At 38.0% G+C, this 18,754-nt stretch overlaps 1 protein-coding gene across 2 annotated transcripts in view; it reads left to right on the top strand.

Moving 5' to 3' along the window:
- The window catches only part of GMDS (GDP-mannose 4,6-dehydratase), a 397,060-nt gene that overhangs the window by 7,832 nt on the left and 370,474 nt on the right, over window positions 1-18,754 (top strand). The gene's annotated exons all lie outside the window — the stretch shown is intronic.

The following is an 18,754-nucleotide window of genomic DNA, read 5'->3' as shown; positions in this document are numbered from 1 at the left end:
TGACAGCTCAGTTTCTCCTATACTGTGGCAGCACAAGTCAGGCTTATTTTGGAAAGCAAGGCTTCCTTGAAGCACTGGGTGGATGACTGCACAAGAGCAAGGCAGCAGTGTGGTCCATGTCCAGCTTCTTCTTGCACAGGTGTATGTTCTCTCTTGCTCTAAATCTCTTCTTGCTACTACTTTGGTTGCTTTTTAGCCAAGTGAGGAAAACTAAACAATATTTTCTTTCTCTTAAATATTTTTGTCACCTCCTGCCTCTTTCGTATGAATCCACTGATTGTTTTTTCAGAACCACAGCTAAGGAATTCCTTTGAGTCATATGCATGTGATCTGGGGGATGCAGTTAAGTCCAAATCTTTCAGTTAAGCAAAACTATAGAAGGTGAGGTGAAAGAGTGAAATTCTCTCCAGTTTCCTGTTCCTATTACTGGAAAGTCCTTATGGCTTGTTCCTTTTGAGGGTGTTCACAGGCTTTACAACCTAAATCCACAATGAAGCTTTTGTAAAGCCTGCCAAACAAATTGATCTGAAGTGGCTTATCTTTTGTCACCTGTGTTTTTCACATATGTTAAGAAACTGAACTTCCTCATATGCCATGCCACTTGAATGTTGTAACAATTTTAATTTAGTCACAAATACACACAAATCAGTGAGCCCAAGGCAGGATTCCTTCTTCAGGAGTATTTCTTGTTAAAGTCTCTTTTTTTTTTCTTTTTTTAAACAAGAAACATGAATTTTTCCTTGTAACTCAGTCATTTACAATAAGCAAGTTAAGTGTAGCCACATCCATTGCCTTTGATATGGTTCCAATTAGTTCAGTGATAAGTGCCATTCAAAGGCATTAGATACTGTGTACTCTTGAGACAACTCCATTTTGATGAATAATGGTACATTTGCATTGTGCAGACAGAGTTGCTTGTGATATTGTCAGCTGCTTCATTACAATGCTCAGCTAAGCTCACTGGTCCAACAGGTGTGTCAGCTGCAAAGATGTGCTTCCTATGGATGTGGAATGCCATGGATCTTGGCCTTTTGCAAGGAGCACCCAAGTAGATAAACCAGCTTGTGCTGCTTTTGCCAGGCTTGAACACCTTCAAAATAACATGCTTGTTCTAGAAAAATCTGACTAAGCCCTAAATACAGCAAGATATAGTCAAATTTTAGGAAATGTCTCTGCAGGACTTTGCTTCAGATGTCACTTGACCAATTTACTTCTGCTTGGAAATTCTTCCCAAAGGACAATTCCTGCAGCCTGTGTGGTGAATTCTAATGCAGAAGGAAAAAATTATACCATGTTAAGTGTCTAGTTAAGTGCTTTTGCTGTAATGAGAAGATGCCTTGTTTCTGCTGCATATCTGACACCTGCACAGCCTTGTAAAGAGGTGCCTTTGGCTCTTGATTATGCCTTAGGTAAATGGTAACTGTTCCTGTATTCAGAGGCAGTCTGAGGTAGCATGTCACTATAGTGCAAAGGAAGCCTTGAACCCCCAGTTTACAAAACAGTAGACGTTTCTTTTTTTATCCTAGGATGTGTGACCCACTTTATGAATGGAAATAATCCTTTCCCAAGGCATATAGATTGGTATATATGTCTTGCAGAAAATAAAACCCAAAGTCAAGAAGAAAATATTTCTGTCTGCTCTTCTATATACTTTCTCCCCTCCTTTTTTTCCCCCCAAACTTTGTTTCTAGTCTGATATGCTGCAGTCCCTTCTGACTGTTACTCTAAGTCTTATTGTAAACTTCTGCTGGTGCTATCCTAGAAGTGGGTAGCAATTTCTGACTGTTTAGATTGCTGTTTGTCAAATTAAAGGCATGCTATCAGGAGTGTAGTTATTTTATTTTTTTTCCCTCTAGCATTTGCTTGGTCCATGAAGAATCCCTAGATGCATTAGGAACGGATTGCTTCATCAGTGATACTGGTGATGACCCATAGCTTCCTCTTAATTGAGATTTCTCTGTTGAAAGGATAAGAAACAGACACTCTATCTTTGGCTGCTGGTTGTTATCCTTGCTTTTTTTAGCACTGGTATCCTCTCTAAAAGCATAAACATTACTGTGGAGCAGGTTTGGTTTTGAAAGCTGAAATTTCTGGTTATACTGTCTGGATTTCTTACAACTAAATAATTGTGGTTTTGATGTCAGTGTAATTCTTTCCATGATTACACAGTAATAGTCTGTCAATGTATTCCTGCCAAAATTTAGCATGCTATTTGCCTCTGAAGTTAAATACTATTAAAATACTACAAGATAAACAGCATAGAAGGGATACAGAATTCTTCAAGCCTGCATGCAAAATATTGTCCTCTTCCATCTTTTAGCTGTCTCTTTGAAGTCTCTGCTCCATGGGTGTGCTTAAAAAGGTACAGCTGAGAAGCTTCTTTGTGGTGCTGATTTGATGTTGCTGGTCAAGCATTGCTCTGCTGAAGCCCAGGCCTGGTCTGTGTGAGCAGACCTTTAGAGCCTCTTTGCTAAAAAGTGGTTTTGTTCCCCTCAGTGTTTGCATTGATATTGGAACCTGTTCCAGAATTTCACTGGTGTGTGAAAAGCAGTGGGGACTCTGTGCTTGTAGATTTGCAGGCTCAGTAAAGTATGCAATTTTATTTTTGAAGGCAAAATAAAGTTGGAGAATTATTCTGATATGTGAAGGCAGGAAGTTGCAAAGACTTAAACTTTGCTTTATGCCCTTGCTAGTCTGTTTTAGGAGAACAGTCATACTTGCAGCTGATCAGAGACTGAAAAGTTGTAACTGTGATTTTGCTTTGTGTGCTTAATTTCCTGTGGTCACTTGATAAATGATAAATGTTTCTATGTCCTTATTGCAGCACTTTATATTTGAATATATAGTGCAACTGTTTAAGTCCCTTTTCTGTGTTTTAAAGTGAGAAGATTTTTTACTAATTTGAGAGATTTTCATTATTCAACAATAAAATAAGAATATTAACATTGACTGTGTCTCCAAAATTACACTTGCTGTATTTTCATTGGTATTTCCCTTGTGTTTTCTACTATTTATGCTGGATCATTGTTTAGTCATGTTATAGAACCATCTTTGTAGAAATGCATTATTATGCTGCTATTTTGGATTTGTGAAGTCTTGCTAGAATTTCAAACAATGTCTTTGCCTGTAGCTTTATTTGTTTAAACATTAGGAGAGATCAGATTTTTCTTAATATTGGAGAGTAACTCATGTGGGAAATACTGATTGCTAGTTCCTTTTAGAGTGCAATTCAGCTTTGTCACAGGCAAACCTTTAGTTTTCATCATATTCAAGGATCTCACATGTGTCATCTTGATCAGTTAAGGACAAGTGCAACACAGACTTAGCAAATTGAAAGCAAATTCAAGACTACAAAAATTCCCTAATGATGCCATGGTTTTTATTTTGATAAATTGAGAGAAATGATGGTTTAAGTTATTTTTAGAAGACATGAAGGTGTGTAAAGCAGGAAATAAGAGTGTGCACATGCATTTGAAATCCATTAACTGATGGGTAAGCTGTGTAACAAGTATTGCAGTGGTGGACATGCAGCTTATTCTTGACACTGGTTATGTAGGCTGAGTTTCTCAGAATTACTTGGTGTGATTTCAAAATGTGATAGTGAACTTCCACTTATTAGTCGAATCCAATTAATTTCCTTTATACAAGCAGGTGTTGCTGGTGATGGATTCTGTCATCTCAGCTGGGAACCTTCTTGCTTAACTGTTTCAGCACCTGAGCACGTTGTCTGGGCAGCTGTTTCACTGAGTGAGAGCCCAGGCTTGTTTAAGCAAATGCAGGTGCCTACTTAGGCTTATAGCCAATACAATTCACAGCACGTGGCTCCCTATCTGCTCTGCTGAGTGTGAAAGGTGCTTGGGGTGGCTACCTGATGGGGCTTACACTTTTATTGTACCAAGCAGCACCTCATCTTGCAATGATAGTTTTATCCAAAGCACTTTGCAGGATAAACAAAACTGATTGACTTTGGTTACTGGAATTGCTTCTTATAGTAAAAAAAAAGCTGATCTGAAGAGGAGCAGTGCTCCCAAATCCCTGCTTGCCTCCTGAGCATCATCTCCACAGCCTCTCTGTTTCTGATCCCCTTTCTATTTTGAGGGACTGACCAGTGTGTTTCATTTTTCAGTTTGCCTGACCTCAGTAATGTCTTATATTGTTTTCAAGTGTGTACTGTGGCTTTGACATAAAACCAAGTTTCTAGGCAGAAATGGAGTGGTTTTGCTTCCAAAAGTTTTGGAGAGCTGGTTATTGGTTCGTGGAGACTGTGGTACTTTGGTGTATAAGTGACTGTCTATCTTCCCCTTGTAAAACTTGTCTGTGTTTACTTACAATTGTTGGCAGCTGCTGTATTGTCTCTGTGTGTTGAAGGGCAGGATAGGGCCAGTTCATAGCCCTGGATGGTAAGAAAATTGAAAGAGTGGTCAAAAAATAATTAAGAGCAATTCTTTTGAGGAAAGTAAAAGCCCACATTCCTAGTAAGGGTTTGTGATCTTGTGAGCCATTCAATAAACTGTGTGAAATGTCCCCAGTTTCATCCAGATCAGTTCTTGATGTTTCAGTGCTGGTGGGTTTGAGGATTATTTTTTTTTATTGCTTTTGCTAAGAAATAATTTGAATTTATGAAAGTGGCATTTGCCAATTATTTAACTTTGTGTGTGTGTGTGTTCAGATTTCCCTCTCATATATTTGGGACTGAGGGAAAGATGAAGAAGTTTATAAACATACACAATTTGTCAGATGTATTGCCTTTAAGTGTTTCTAGTTCCACATGTTCTTCTGATTGTCTCAATAAGAAGGCTTTGTTTTAATGTGGGATAAAGACAAAAAATGTAGGAAAGGTCAGGATTAGAAATTACTTTTGTCAGTCTTTGCAGTAGGATTGTATTAACTTTGTCATTGTGCTAGTGGAGGAAACATAACTTGTAGTTTGTATATGTGGGTGGGAATCAGACTGTTAAAATTTAGTATTTAATTAAATTGTCTTCTTGCAACTAAGTGACATTTTTCCATACTGGGGCTGTCAAGGGTATTAGCCTTCTAAGTGAATCTGTAATGTTTTTTGTAGTTTAAACTTAATAGCAAAACAGAATAAAACTCAGGGTGCTGGCTGTGCCTGAAGCATCAAAACACACTGTGAAGTAGTTACTTTGGGTTGTGGTCACATTCTGTTGTTTGTTTGAAAGATGCTATTTTATTGCAGGACCTTGGGTAATACATCCCCTAACATGTCTTTGAAATACTGCATTTTTCCTGCTTGTTTGGGTCAGATGTGGGTCATGTGTCAGCTTAAGGAGGGGCTTTTAATTTTGTGCATGCACAGGGCTAATCATTGCTTATTTGGTTATGGATTTCTTGAAGAATCTCAAATGGTGCCTTTTGAAACATGAATCTGTTAATGCTGCTGTGTGTTTAAGCAAAAGGTGGCCAAGTTCCAAAGATCTATAGCTATGGAATGTGCATTAGCAGGCAGTTTCTTTGGAATACCTTTAATTCTAGAAGCATGTATGCCAAAACAGAACATCACACATTCTTATTTCTCTGTTTCTTCTGCTCTACCAGGTTTCTGTCTTGCAGTATTTATCTAACTGTCTTTCAAGGTGTAGTCCTGTTGGCAATGATTATTTCCCAAAACAATTTGGAGATTCTGGATTTTATAATTTGGAGATTTTATAATTTGGTTGATTCTTGCATTTCACCCATGGAAAGCAGAAACCCCACTCCTGTGGATACTGGCACAATAAGTTTGCCTCTATGAAGGTGGTTTTTACAGCTGGGTGTTAAAGTCATAAAAACCAAACTGCTGACACAGCCTTAATCACAGGGCCACAAGTAGCACTTCTTTGTTTTTGTGTGACAGTTTCATTGGTACTGTTAGTGGCTGGTTCCTTACAGGTGTTCGTGTATAATAATTCTTATAAGACAACGTTTGGTAAGTTTTCAAATGAACCACGTTAATTCCAGGATTAATTTTTGAAGAGAGACCTTTTCACTCTTTTTTCCGTTTGAGGTTTTTGGTCATAAAAATCCATATGTTGAAAATGTTCATTACTTTTAATTTTGCAAGTGCACCCCTGTGTTTGGGGGAAGAGCAGGAAGAAACTGCCTGTGACAGTGGGCAGCCCCACTTTATCTGATGTTGTCTTGGAGAAAACATGGATCTCTGTTTTACTGCTCTGCCCTTGCTGCTGGGCTGGCAGGACAGTGTAGGAGGTGTAGGTGCATCTCTCTTTGAGGAAATACCAGGTGTAGCAAAACTGTGAAGAAAGGCTGTATGCCTCTGTTTAGGACCTCAGCAACTGTATAGTAGTAAAGTCTTTGCCCTGTTCTTGCTGGGTTGTCTCATGCTTTTAGCAGAGAAGATGACAGAAGACAGAGTTCCCCTTGCAGGACTTTCTTTTGCTCTCCTTTGGGTCTGGTGTGTGTGGTGGGGATGGGAGGACAAAGGAGTGACTGTGTACAAAACATGAATCTGGAACAGCTTAGGTGGCTATAGTCACTCTTCAGACAGCTTGGAGAAACACCCTCCACAGAGTGAGCTGTGAACGCTGTTGTTCCCTCGCACAGTTACCATTGAGGCTCATTTTAAAGCAGCTGAGGGCTGGCACACTGCTGCTGCCAGGTAGTGCCAGTGAATGCAATAATACACCAGGACATAATTATCTTGACCTCTGGGGGAACTGAACTGAGAGCAATTTGTTTCAGAAGTGAGCAATTTTCTGTGTGTGGCTCCTGGCATCTATAAAGCAAACAAGGCAATGTTCAACTCCAGTTATAACCTCTCTGGGACTGCTGTTGAAACATGGCTAGCAGATGTGGTGTGGTACTGATACACTTCTTTCTTCCTGGCCTCTACCTGAGCTTGTTGACATTTGGAAAATGCATATGAAGTTTATGTGCAATGGATAATGCTTTGATATGGATTTCAAAATTATATCAGATACTGTAGTATGCGTGTGTATATAGCTGCATCTTTAAACAGTTTAGGTAGTGATGAAGTTTATAGCGATTTAGCTGGAAGTTCTTACTTGGCTTTTAGGAGATTTTGTAGGAGGAATGGCTTAATTAGCAAGGAGACCAGCCTTGCAGAGCTAACACTCCTCGCATTGCTATCTTGTTAATACATTTAGTCACTCTTAGTTTGTTAGTTGTGAGGTAAAAGGCTGACTAATCCAGTGGAAATACTGGGGAGGTAGAGAGGGTTGTGGTACTAGAGATGGTTTCTGCTTCTCCTACCTCTAGTTTTGGTTGTTTCAATGCTTGACAGCACTGCTGCTGTCAATCTCAACCAAATGAAATCCTCAGCTCATGAGGAGTGGTTTTGCATCATCCATGTCTAGGACATACTGAAGGTTGCTAGTAAACTAAGAGCTAGGAAAAGATGAGGACTCCTAAAATTGCTGAAAACCTTTCAGGGCTTTTTGTTTGGTCTTCAGCTGTAGGTGACCTTGGTTAGCCACACAGGTGTACTGTGTGCTGCCAAAATGGCAGAAATGTACAGCTGGCAGTGGGAATAGAAGATAAAGGTAGGATAAAGGTAGTCCCTTTCAGTGGAAGCATGCAAGAGTGAAACTGTGTGTTGTTAGTGAACAAAGAAAGTGTTTTTCAAGAAAGCTTGTTTACCAGTTTAAGTAAGTGAGCTGCTTTGTCTAGGTGTTTGCAGTATGCTGTGGAAAAACTTGATACTCCTGAAGTAATGGTTAAAGGTGAAACATAACAAGCTGCCTTAAGGTAAATATTGCTGCTCTGCATCAGCAGTTCTGGATTGGTGTCATTACATTCTGACTTGATTCCTTGTGTTACTGTGATTTGATCATCATTCTCAGTACCTCAGCTATACCTGGCTGTTTTTAGAATTCCACTTTTAAGCTATTTCCTGTAAATTCCTCATGACAAAGTACAATCACTGATGGCTGAGCTTTGTAGTGTGTGTTTTCGTAAGTAATGAGGCTTTATATAGATAGAAGCTGCTTTGTGTCACTTCCTTAACCACTTTCAAGAAGAGCAGCTGTTTGAGACAGCTGTGAAAGGACCTTGTTGGGTGTCCAGACCACTTGAGAGTGGAGTTTGGAGTGAAGTAAGTCGGGTCCATGCTCTTTCCTCCTTCACTGGAAACCCTTAAATGCAGTAAAGTTTGAGGCATGGAAACTTTTGTCAGTTTTCTTTGCAATGGGAAAATAAACTTTGTGTGTGTGAAGAATCAAGGTGAGAAATTGTTGTCATGGAGAGAGCCTAATGGCATAGGAAAAATAAAAGAATCCCAATCTGCATATGGAACACTGTTTTGAGCAGGACTGGGACACTGTTTCCCATGTTTTTCGGCCAGAAACAGGAGGCTTGTGACCCAGAATGCCATAATGGCTGTTCTCCATTTGTTGAACTTTATTTCATGTTGATATGAAAATTATCAGAGAGTCCTGTTAATTTTTATATATTGATTTTTTTATTTTCTTTTTCCTGCAGCAGAAATACTCAGTGGAGATTATGTTCCTGTTCCCTGTAAGATTGAGATGCAGTAACACTGCTCTCCCCCTTCCCCACCTGCATGCAGGGCTCTGCTGCAGTGGCACAGCAAAGTTTTCTGCCTGGGGTGTGGAGAGAGGGGTCTGGCTGGGCTGCCTTGAAAAGGAAAATGAACCATTTGCATGAAGGATGTATCAAAGGGGAAGGTTTTTTAATAAGGGGGAAAATCAAGTAATAAATTGATAACTTTTTTGGTACTTTGTATCCTGTAAAGCCTCTCACCTTTCCTAATCCTTAAGAGAGGTTGCAATATACACAAACTTGATCAAACAGTCCTTATGTTTTTCAGGCCTCCTTGTGGTTTTTTGTGACTTGAAAGAAATGACTTGCTTAGAGTCACTCTTTGCTTTGCTCATTCCTTGGTTTGAAAGCAGGCTTTTAAAGAGTGGCTCAACACTTTAGTCTGGCTGAAGAAAATATCTGGATAAGTGCACTTCCCAACATGCTGCAAATGCATGGCTGTGCTTGCAGGAAAGAGCTGGTCGTGCCTAAACCTGACCCTTTTATCACAAGTGAAATGTATTTTTAAGCAGCAAGAAATGTTATCCCTCCAGTATATAAGCTTTCTTGCCCTTTTTCCTCAAATCTTTTCTCCCACTGTGCCTTTTCTGATTTGGACCTGTCTGTTTTGTATGAAAATTAGCCTCCCACCTCCTGTGCTGTTAGGTTTTGGTTATTAGGGAACCTGTTGCCAGAAGCACTGTCATCAAGCTGCCACCATTTCCCCCCTCCCTTTCCAAGCTGTCAGGGAAACTGATGGCTAACTTTACAGCTGATGTCAGCCCTTCAGCTTTCCAAGTTGAGTGGGAGGGGAGGAAAACTCCTCAATGGGCAGTCTTCTCTCCAGATATGAAGTTGTGAAGTACATGTCTTTCTAGACAGAGTTCTAGTGTGTCACAGCTGGAGTGCTATGCAGTGATGTAGCACTGGGCAATGAGCAAAGCAATTAATGATATTTCTATCTCTCCTACTCTGAGACTTGTGAAGTTGCCAGTTTCTTCCCAGACTTTACTTTTTTTGCATGCTTAAAAAAGACACAGCCAACAACAATTTGATTCTTTTCTATTAACGATTTAGCATGTCCAGATGTGCAGAGATTTACATACTTCTTCCACCCTTGAGGAGCTGTGGGACTATTGCATCTGAGTGTAGTTTCAGGAAGTGATAAGGTTTCTGTTCCAGCAGAAAATTGTACATATCTTCTGGAAAGAACATTTCAAGTAATTTGCTGAATGTTACCTATTGAAAATTTTATATATATCTTGTTCATCTGGATACAAAATAGGTTGTTGCAGAAGGTATGTATTACTTTGGCCTAGTGGCAGCCTGTTAGAAAAGTCTTGGACTCTGATGAAGATTAGAAATGTTTCTGGGTTTTTTGGCAAAAAGTATATTCACTGTGGTTATTGTAGAAAATACGTGTTATAAAGATTCAAGCTATGTTGTCTTGACAATTTGTTTTTTAAAGAAGGAAATTAATGTGAGTAGGATGAAATCCTTGTGTTCTAACATATGCTTGGATGATTTTCAGTTTTCTTACGTGTTCAATTGCTTCATGTTTGACAGCATTGGCACTTATTTGGATTTTCAGATTTTTCAGGTGAACTGAGCTGCTTTTCTGTTCATCAGATTCTCAGTAAGGAAGGTTTGCTTATGGATAACTGGCATGGAAACTCAGAATGGAGGCAAAATAAAGTAGTATTTTATAATTTGGATGGTTGAAAAGGAGCTGCTGTGTATGTTTGTTGACACGAGTTAATGCTTAATTATTACGTTTGTGCATCCTATTTGGTAAACACAATTTTGCACTAAATCAGCTTGAATTGCTCATATCTGAATTAATGCTTCAAGGAAGAAAGAGATGGTTAACACTGATTATATTTGGCTACACTGTGGTGTTGATGCAGAGCATTGGGGATCTTCTTCAGGGTTCTGCTACCACCATGATTAGTGAGTTTGGTACCACTATTTCCTAGAAACTTCCTGTTATATGACTGTCCCATTTTGCCTTCTGTGTTTCTTGCTGGGCTATTACAGTGGATCCTAAAATGTCCTACAGTGACTGTCTGTTTCACAACATGTCAATCTAAATGAACCAACTCTGAGAGAAAGCAGTGTGAGGAAGACAGAGGGTGTTTTACAGTAGTGCAAAATCTTTGTACCACTTCAGGGTGAAGTGAGTGATTTGGAGTATGGTCTCAAGGTCTATCTTGGGACAAGAGATTTTGTCTCTGATTTGGGTGTTTTCATGAAGTCTTACAAAAATTTGTTCATGCAGACAAATAGGGACTTTGTGCTCTTGTTTGTCAGACCCCTGAAAAGGCTTTCTGTCCATGTTGACTGTGTTCCAGTCCTTATAACCTTTTTCTTCTGTGAGACTCAGCATCCTTGTGTCTCTGAAGTATTTTTTGGACTGTCAGGGGTAAAGCTTGACAGAATTTCTCTTCCTCACTAAGCTATGATGAGATGGGGAAACAGAAGTGAAATCTCAGAGCATCTCTTCTGATTTTTAGTGTTCTTGGGAGTTTGGGTCAGAAGGCAGAATTGTGCTGTAATCTAAATGAGGGCTGTTAGAAGTAGAATCAGCATTATGTAGGAGAGAAATGGGGAGTGGTAATTTTGAAATAAAACCAAGGCAGAAGGCATCTGCTGTAGCAGATGGTTAAAACCCCACCAAGGATGTAGTTTAAAAGAGGTTGGGCAAAGTTTAGTCTTTTAGAGGCAATTAACTGCAGGATGACAATTCTGGTGTCAAAAGTGTGGAGTTTTATGTTTGAAGTGAGTTAGGGTTTTGTTGCAATTTGTATTTGACAGTATAAGGACACCTTGACAGCATCTAGTTTGAAAAAAATCCCTCAATTTCTATGTGGCTTGTCACTGTGGAGACAGGTATGCATATCTCTATCAAATGAAAACCCTATGTGTTTAAATTAATCCTTTAAAAATCTTTCATATGCTGTGACTGACTGAGGCTCTGTTTTGATTGAAGTTTAAAATGGAGCAGCATTCTTTCCATCAAGAAATTGCCTGGGATAGGCTGTTCATGTGACTTTTTGGTTTTTCAATAACAGCTTTGTGACAATTTTTTTTACTGTTAAAAAACAATTACTTACTGCTATTTCTGAACTATTTAAAAAATGAAGCAGACGTTGTTTATCACAGTTCAAGTATAAAGGCTCCACGAGTACCACATGTGCTACAGTGATAACCTTCCTTTGGTTCTATATAGGAGTATTATGCCAAATGCAGTCTTTGTGCTGTAGTACAATGACTGACATCTTGTGTGTTGGGGTCTTAGTGCTAACCTTTTCAGTTTTGAATGTAAATAGGTTGGAAATATTTTATTTCTTTCAACTGTAATAAATGGGTATTCTTTCTGAGTATCTTCTCTTGATACCTTTGAATTCTGAGAATGCAAAAATCACTGCTTCTTACATATTGTAAACATGGAGGATAGCAAAAGTGTCCAGCATTGATGTAAATAAATCTGGATGTGACTCTTAAAATTCTAGATAAATAGAAACAGCGAGTGCCCGTTTATTAACTATTTAAAACAACTTGTACATAATTATCAAAAGACAAAAAATATTCTGTGCAAAATAAGACTTGCAGGCTGCTGCTTATGTGGTGTGTTAGCCACATTTAGTCCTCTAATCATTGTCTACCCTTTTCATTAGTGAGAGAGGAAAAGGTGTGGAAGAACCACGTAAGAAGCAGGGTCTGAGGCAGCCAGGAGTGCTTTAACTATAGAGGGTGCTGGGGCCACTGTACTTGGAGCTATGTTGGATGAGGAGCTGAGAAGAGGCCCTTTGGAAGCAAAAGTGAGAAGAGTAAAAGGACGTTGCAATTCCTTTTCTCTGTCTCCAAAATTTGAGGACCCTCTTTTCCAGCAGTCTCCAACTAAGGTGCACTTCTTCTTCCATAAGGAGGATGTTTCTCCCTCAGCTTGCCTGTCTTCATTCTCATCCTCTCAACAATGCATTGAACACATCTTGGTCCATACATTTTATTCTTCCCTTAATCTTTCAAGAAAAGAAATCACAGCCTTTGTCCAGCTTCCTTGGAGAGCCTTGGTCAGCGAGAGATTCCTGGTATGGGGGCAGTGATCTCCAGGATCTTTCTCCCTTGCATCTTCTGCTGTCTGTTTCCTGTGGGGGTGCATGGTGTTATTTGGGTTGCAAGTACAGTGTTTTGCTCTGGACAAACGCCCCTGTCTGGGAACTTAGTGTGCAAGGACTGGATGGAGCTGTGTTACTCTGAGTACTGGGCCAATGTCCAGTGGGAGGATGGATGGAGCCTGCAGGGATCAACCTCAATGGAATGTGAGGTGCAGACTTGTCTTCATTCACAAATAAGCCCAACTTGCAGTTGAAGCTTTGAGCTGACATCTTAGTAACATTTTTTGGTTAAAATTAACATTTGGACTGGCCATCACTTATTTCACTGTAACTGTGAGCAGGTGGAGATGGGGATTTGAACCCCTCTCGACAATCACTGCAAGCTGACAAATGTGAAATAGAGAACTCAAGCTAATCAAAAAGGCATCAGTCAAAAATGATCTTGTTTTAAATGAGCACAGATTTTAGCCACACAAATATTTGAGGGCTCTGGGCTGCTAGAGGCATTTCTAATCTAAATGAAATGAGGTGTGTGTACAGGTGTCTAATCAGTTTTGATACTGTTCAGAAACTTCTTGTAGATTTATTATGTTGAACCAAGTGACTGCAATATGTTGAGTGTGAGTTAGACTTTGTGTAACCACAGAAAATGCCTTTGCTCTAAATCTTGATTCTCAGTTTAAGATTGAGATTGAAAACTCTCCACTGAACTAATAAACCTGAACAACTTTTTCATAGGAAATGATCTCAGTGCTTTAATTGTAATTAAGATGACATCTTTAATACCAAAACTTATGCACATGGTAAAGTTACTGATTATTTTTCACTTTTAGTAGGAGTCAGAATTCTAGCTTTTTAGATTTATACCAAGTCTTTTTTTTTTTTTTTTTTTTTTTTTGTGAGAAGAGAGCTTCACTTAAAGGCATTCTTCATTCAGATATGAAGTGATTCTTACACACATGCTATACACAGAGTGAGCTATGTGTTACTGGTCTTTCAACAATTCCAGTTTTCCCCACAAAAGTTACAGGATTCCTGTCAAAAGACAATAAATGGTTCAATCTGGTTAATGAACTATGTGAAAACTCAGTTAAAAAACAATAAGAAGAATATTAAAGAGAAAATATTACAAAGTGGTTACCTTTTTTTATATTAGCAATGTCTTTACGCTAATGGAAAATTAGCTCTCTTCAGTTTCTTTCCAGCTTGAAAAGCTAGTAGTTTCTAAAATTGGTTAAGCATGTTCCTGTTAGCATGGTAACTTGCACCAGATATGCATGTGGTGCTCTAGGTACAAGAGCTCTTAGCATCTGCAATAAGGATAATTCCTGGTTTTCCTTGACTTTGTTCAAAGTTCTTTCAACTTCTCTGAACTTCTGTCTTTGTTTTTTCTTTATCCTTCTTTTATATCAGGTCATCTCCACTCTTCTCTGCCTTTCTTTTCTTCCATTCTTCTCTTTGTTTCTCACCCTTCTTTGCCCATTTTCCCCTTCTTTGTTCTTCTGTGCTCTTCTTTCCTGCTCTTTTCTGCTTGTTTTTGCAATATTGAAAGAATCGTGATAATGATTTTGTGCCCTTATTTTTTCTTTTTCTTTTTTGCTTAACAGAGAGAATTCTGCCTTTATTACAAACAAGTAAAAAAAAGTTTAACCTTCTCTGGTGGACTTTTCTTCCAGCTGTTGCTGAACCTGGTGTGCCCCTGGCTTGCTAGGCTGTGCAGCTGAGGCTGCTGCGCTCACCGGAAAGCCGGACATTTATGATTGAGTTCCTGTTATTGACTGGCTCTAGAGAAAAATGCCAAATTCCATCAGACAATACAGTAGATCCACTGTGGGAGACTTTGTGAATGCTGTTGTGATGCTTTTTTAGAATGGGATTGTTTTTTTGTTTGTTTGTTTGTTGTTAGGGTTATTTTCTCGACAGTTTTTTTCCATGCTCTTCAGAGAATGACCAGGTTTGTCCAATGTCTAGACTGGCCTGAGTGATGTGTCACAAGAAAAGCACTTGCAAATCTTTTTGCAACTGTATTTTGAATATGTCAGCTCTCACCCTTTTTTATACACTGAAGATGTGTGTGTCTGATGAGTGGTTCTTAGTTGTTTTGGGCTTGGTTTTGGTAATACTGGTGCTTTTGCAAAAAGGGTGGTCTGCAGTATTCTCAAAATGGAGTGTAAAAGCAAAGTACATTTGCTGCAGGTTTGTGACATTAATTTGCTTGCCACAGTTTATAACAATTTAAACACTTGAGGATGAGCAAAACCACATTTATATTAACTGTAAAGATAAAATCTGTGGCTTTTCAGAAAGTGTTGAGGGCTTCCTTCACTCAAATACTTTCCCATCATGCACAAAGCATTTAATTTGTCTTTGAAAGCTACTTTGCAATCCCTTAGAGCTGGAATTGTTCCTGAGTGAACTAAAGTATGGTTCATTCAAAGATTTTCCACGCAACAAAAACTTATATTTGTGGTGAAGTATGGGCAACAGTGTCTCAGTTAATGGACATGCTTTCTTCCAAATATAAATGCCAACAGGTTCTTCTGTGCTGTCTGTACCTTACTTTCCCCTTATCCACCCAGGGGTTATTTGAGAGATAAATTGGAATATCTGTTCCTTAAAATCAGGGGTGCCAGGGGCCCTTGATTTTTAAGTCAGTTAATTATTCTTGTGGGCTTTCAATGGTATTTCTATACACGTCAGTCGTTTAGAAAATGACTTAATTTTCAAAGCCTGCACATTATGAAGCATGCTGACTATTAAATATGAAACTTATAGGTTAACGTATAGGTTAAACTTATAGGTTGTGTGTTACTTCTCCTAACCAAGAGAACATTACTCTTTTTGAAATACATATATATATATACTTTGAAATACATATATATATACCCACACACACATACATGGTTTTATTTATTCTTCTTAGTGTTATGAATTAATAGTCCTTTTCTTGTTTACTCCATGGTGATATTTTCCTCTGGCTGGGGTCAACCTGTACTCAGTTAAACTGACTGAAGCATCAGCAGCTGAAAGCCTTTCTACTTCAAGCAGTTTTAACTCTCTTTGGGGGACAGGAGTGAAGATGGGATTTTCAGCTTGGGAGCTGGGCTACAACCAAAAACAACAGAAAGGGAAGGTGCCACCCATGGTTTTAAATGAGATGAGCAGAGGCTTCTTTCATACCTTGCTTCCCTTCTCTGCACCTTTTAAAGGTGTTCTGATGGAAACCTTCCTGCCATCAAGTGCAAGATTATCTCTAGTTACGTTTTATAGATTAGAAAGCTTATTTTCCTTCAAGAATTTCTATTTAGAGTTGCTTTCAGCTTTGTAGGAACTTTGTTACTCAATTTTACAAGTGTAATAAATTCAAATGAAGTAAATATTCTCTGTGCACCTGCTGAAGAAGCTGCTGTTGTAGAAAGTTTTCAATAAAATCCTAGGTGTCGAGGTAGCAGCTTCCTCCAGTTTTTTAGGATTTGACCTACTTTAATTTTTGCAAACCTGAGTTCTGGTAGTACAACTAATTTCCCAGGGCTTTCATTACATGGAAATTACATATATATACACTTTAGTATATACATTTAAATGGTATTAAAATTACACCAGACAAAAAACCCCACTAAAAATCTATCTGCCTTGGATAAAATGCAAGAAATAGCATATAAGTTTTCTATTATTCAGAAATATTTTACTCTTCTTCTTCTAAGACAAAAGATAGGCATGTTTGAGGAAGAGGAATTAATGATTTGTTTTGTCCTTTGCTGTTCAGGTCAATTAATTTGCCTTAACCAGACACTGCACTCTAATTAGCAGTGTCCTACAGCCAGCAACATTCAAGAATTAGAGCAAAGTAGTTATTAAAACAGGTTCTTCTTCAAAGCTGGATATTCACACCAGAGCTGTTAAGAATATCTTTACAGGCACAGAAGAGTATGTTTTTCTCTTTTCCTTTTATTTTTTTCTTTTTTTTCTTTTTTCTTTCCCTTGGAAATAGTGATTTCTCACTCCTCAATAGAGGCAAACAAAACTTGGAGATAAGCTAGCCAAATTTGAAGAGCTTCTGGTGGCATTGCTAAGTGAATTTTTGAATGTTGGGTGTCTGGTACTCTTAATGATATTTTTGTTCAGTGTTTATTTTAATGGTTTCTAAATATACAGCAAAGGGAAGCAAAATTTGGGCTTTGACCACCTGTTCAGTCTTATGGGGGCAGGCTGTAGGTTCATGTGGTTGGGTAACACTTTCCTCAAGTAGGAAGAGAGAGGTGAAGTCATTATAATGAGCATATAGTTTATACTGACAGTAGTACTTTAGGGTAAAGGTTTTAATATAAATGTGCATATCTTTTAAAAAAAGTATACATAGCTTCTTTGTGCTTTTTGGAAGACCTTTGTTAGATAAAAATACTTTGGTTTAAGGAACTACCTTAGTTAAGACCATTGACTGCAGTGTTGAAAGTTACATTACCAAGACTGGGAATGTGCAACACCCAAAGTTCATGGGTCAGTTTATTAGAGCTATGAAATCTGAAATACAATAGCAGGGCTACTGGATTATTAATAAATCCACTTCCCTGGGGGGAAAAAAAACCAGTCAAATTTCTTAATGTTATTTACAAACTTGAAAATAGTAATAGTTTTACTAATCTTGCAATATTGCTAAAAGCAGAGAAACTTGCTATGGAAGTTTTTGAAATGTCCTGGAAATTGTCGCCAATGCTAGAAAGTTAAAAAGTTAATTAAAACTGATTTTAGTTTTGACTCTCACAGTCTCAATAAGAAGCTGGAGCGTCAAGACTTGCAAAGGTATATTTCAATGTGAACAGCTATTAGTTTAGAAATGGAAGTATTCTGAAAACTGTTCTGTTGTCTGAAAGGAACACCCATTTAGAAATGAGCCTTTCTAATTCCACTTGAAAGTATTGCTTTTCTCATAGTAAAGGATTGGTGTAACAGAAAAGGTAATATTGATAAATACAGAGAAAAATATTGTTGTGTAAAAGTTGTGATAAGAGACTAATAGCCAATTTGTTTCCCTTAGTGAGGTTTTTTGCCTCTTACAATAGGGAACCTTTCTCAAGATTTGATTTGGGTCACAACCATTCATCAGACCAACTCACAGTCTTTAATCTAGAGATTGGAAAGGGGAATTTGAGGACTTTGTTCCTTCCTTTTATTTGCTTTGATAGTAAGACTTTTAAGTACTTTTAGTAAGATAAAATATAAGATACAATTTAAAATGGTATTAAAATAGAGAAAGCATGTGATTTGTGAGGTGTATTATAAAGAGTTGTAAATTACCTCGAACTGGATCCAGAGATTTAATTTAGCCTCATGTTTTCTGGAATTTTCTGGCTTTGTGGACTGATTTTCTTTTATGAGTTGTTAGCAGGTGTTAGTACAGGAAATTGTAGTTAATTTCTAGGTGCAAAATATATCTTATAAGAGCTCAAGAATATATAACATGGTGGATATGATCAAGCATCAAATGAACAGCCTGTGTTTGTTGCCTTGCCACTATTGACTTATTTTTCCATTCTTGCCTGGGAATGAACGTCCTGCTATGCTGGTTACTGTTGTCTGATTTGTTTCTACTATTTTTGCTTGCAGTTGATATTATATGAATAGATCAAGAGAGCATGGGCTGTAGCAGATGAATTCATTTATTGTAGAAGTTTTGCAGAAATATAAATGGTAAGCTTTTAATTAGGCAAAGCAGTGGACAGGATCCTAATGAATTCATATAAATAATACTTAAAAACTGGCTCAAATCTTGTAAGTTGAATTTTTAAAATTTAAATTCTTTATCATAATTGAGTACTGCTTTTACTTTTTATATGTTAGAAATTCTTGAACCTTATTGCATAAGCTGAGCTAGATACGTTTTGGTTTTGTTCCAGTAATATTGAATTCTTGTGTTAAAGTCATGTCCTGAAAGGAGTTGTTGATAGCATTTTGTAAAATACAACACAGATAAGGAGTTTTTAAAAGCAGATTGTAGTTTCACAGTAAGGCTGACTTGTGTGTGTTAAAAGGAAAACAAACTTGCAGAATGAAAGTCTAATGTTTTCTTACTGGTTTTTTGTACCCAAGATTTCTTTTGTTTGTCCCCTGATGTTTCT

This window comes from Erithacus rubecula (genome assembly GCF_903797595.1).
Source record: "Erithacus rubecula genome assembly, chromosome: 3".
In the NCBI taxonomy this organism is placed as follows: Eukaryota; Metazoa; Chordata; class Aves; order Passeriformes; family Muscicapidae; genus Erithacus; species Erithacus rubecula.
Note: the sequence above shows the minus strand (reverse complement) of the source record. Positions and strands in the feature narration are given on the sequence as shown.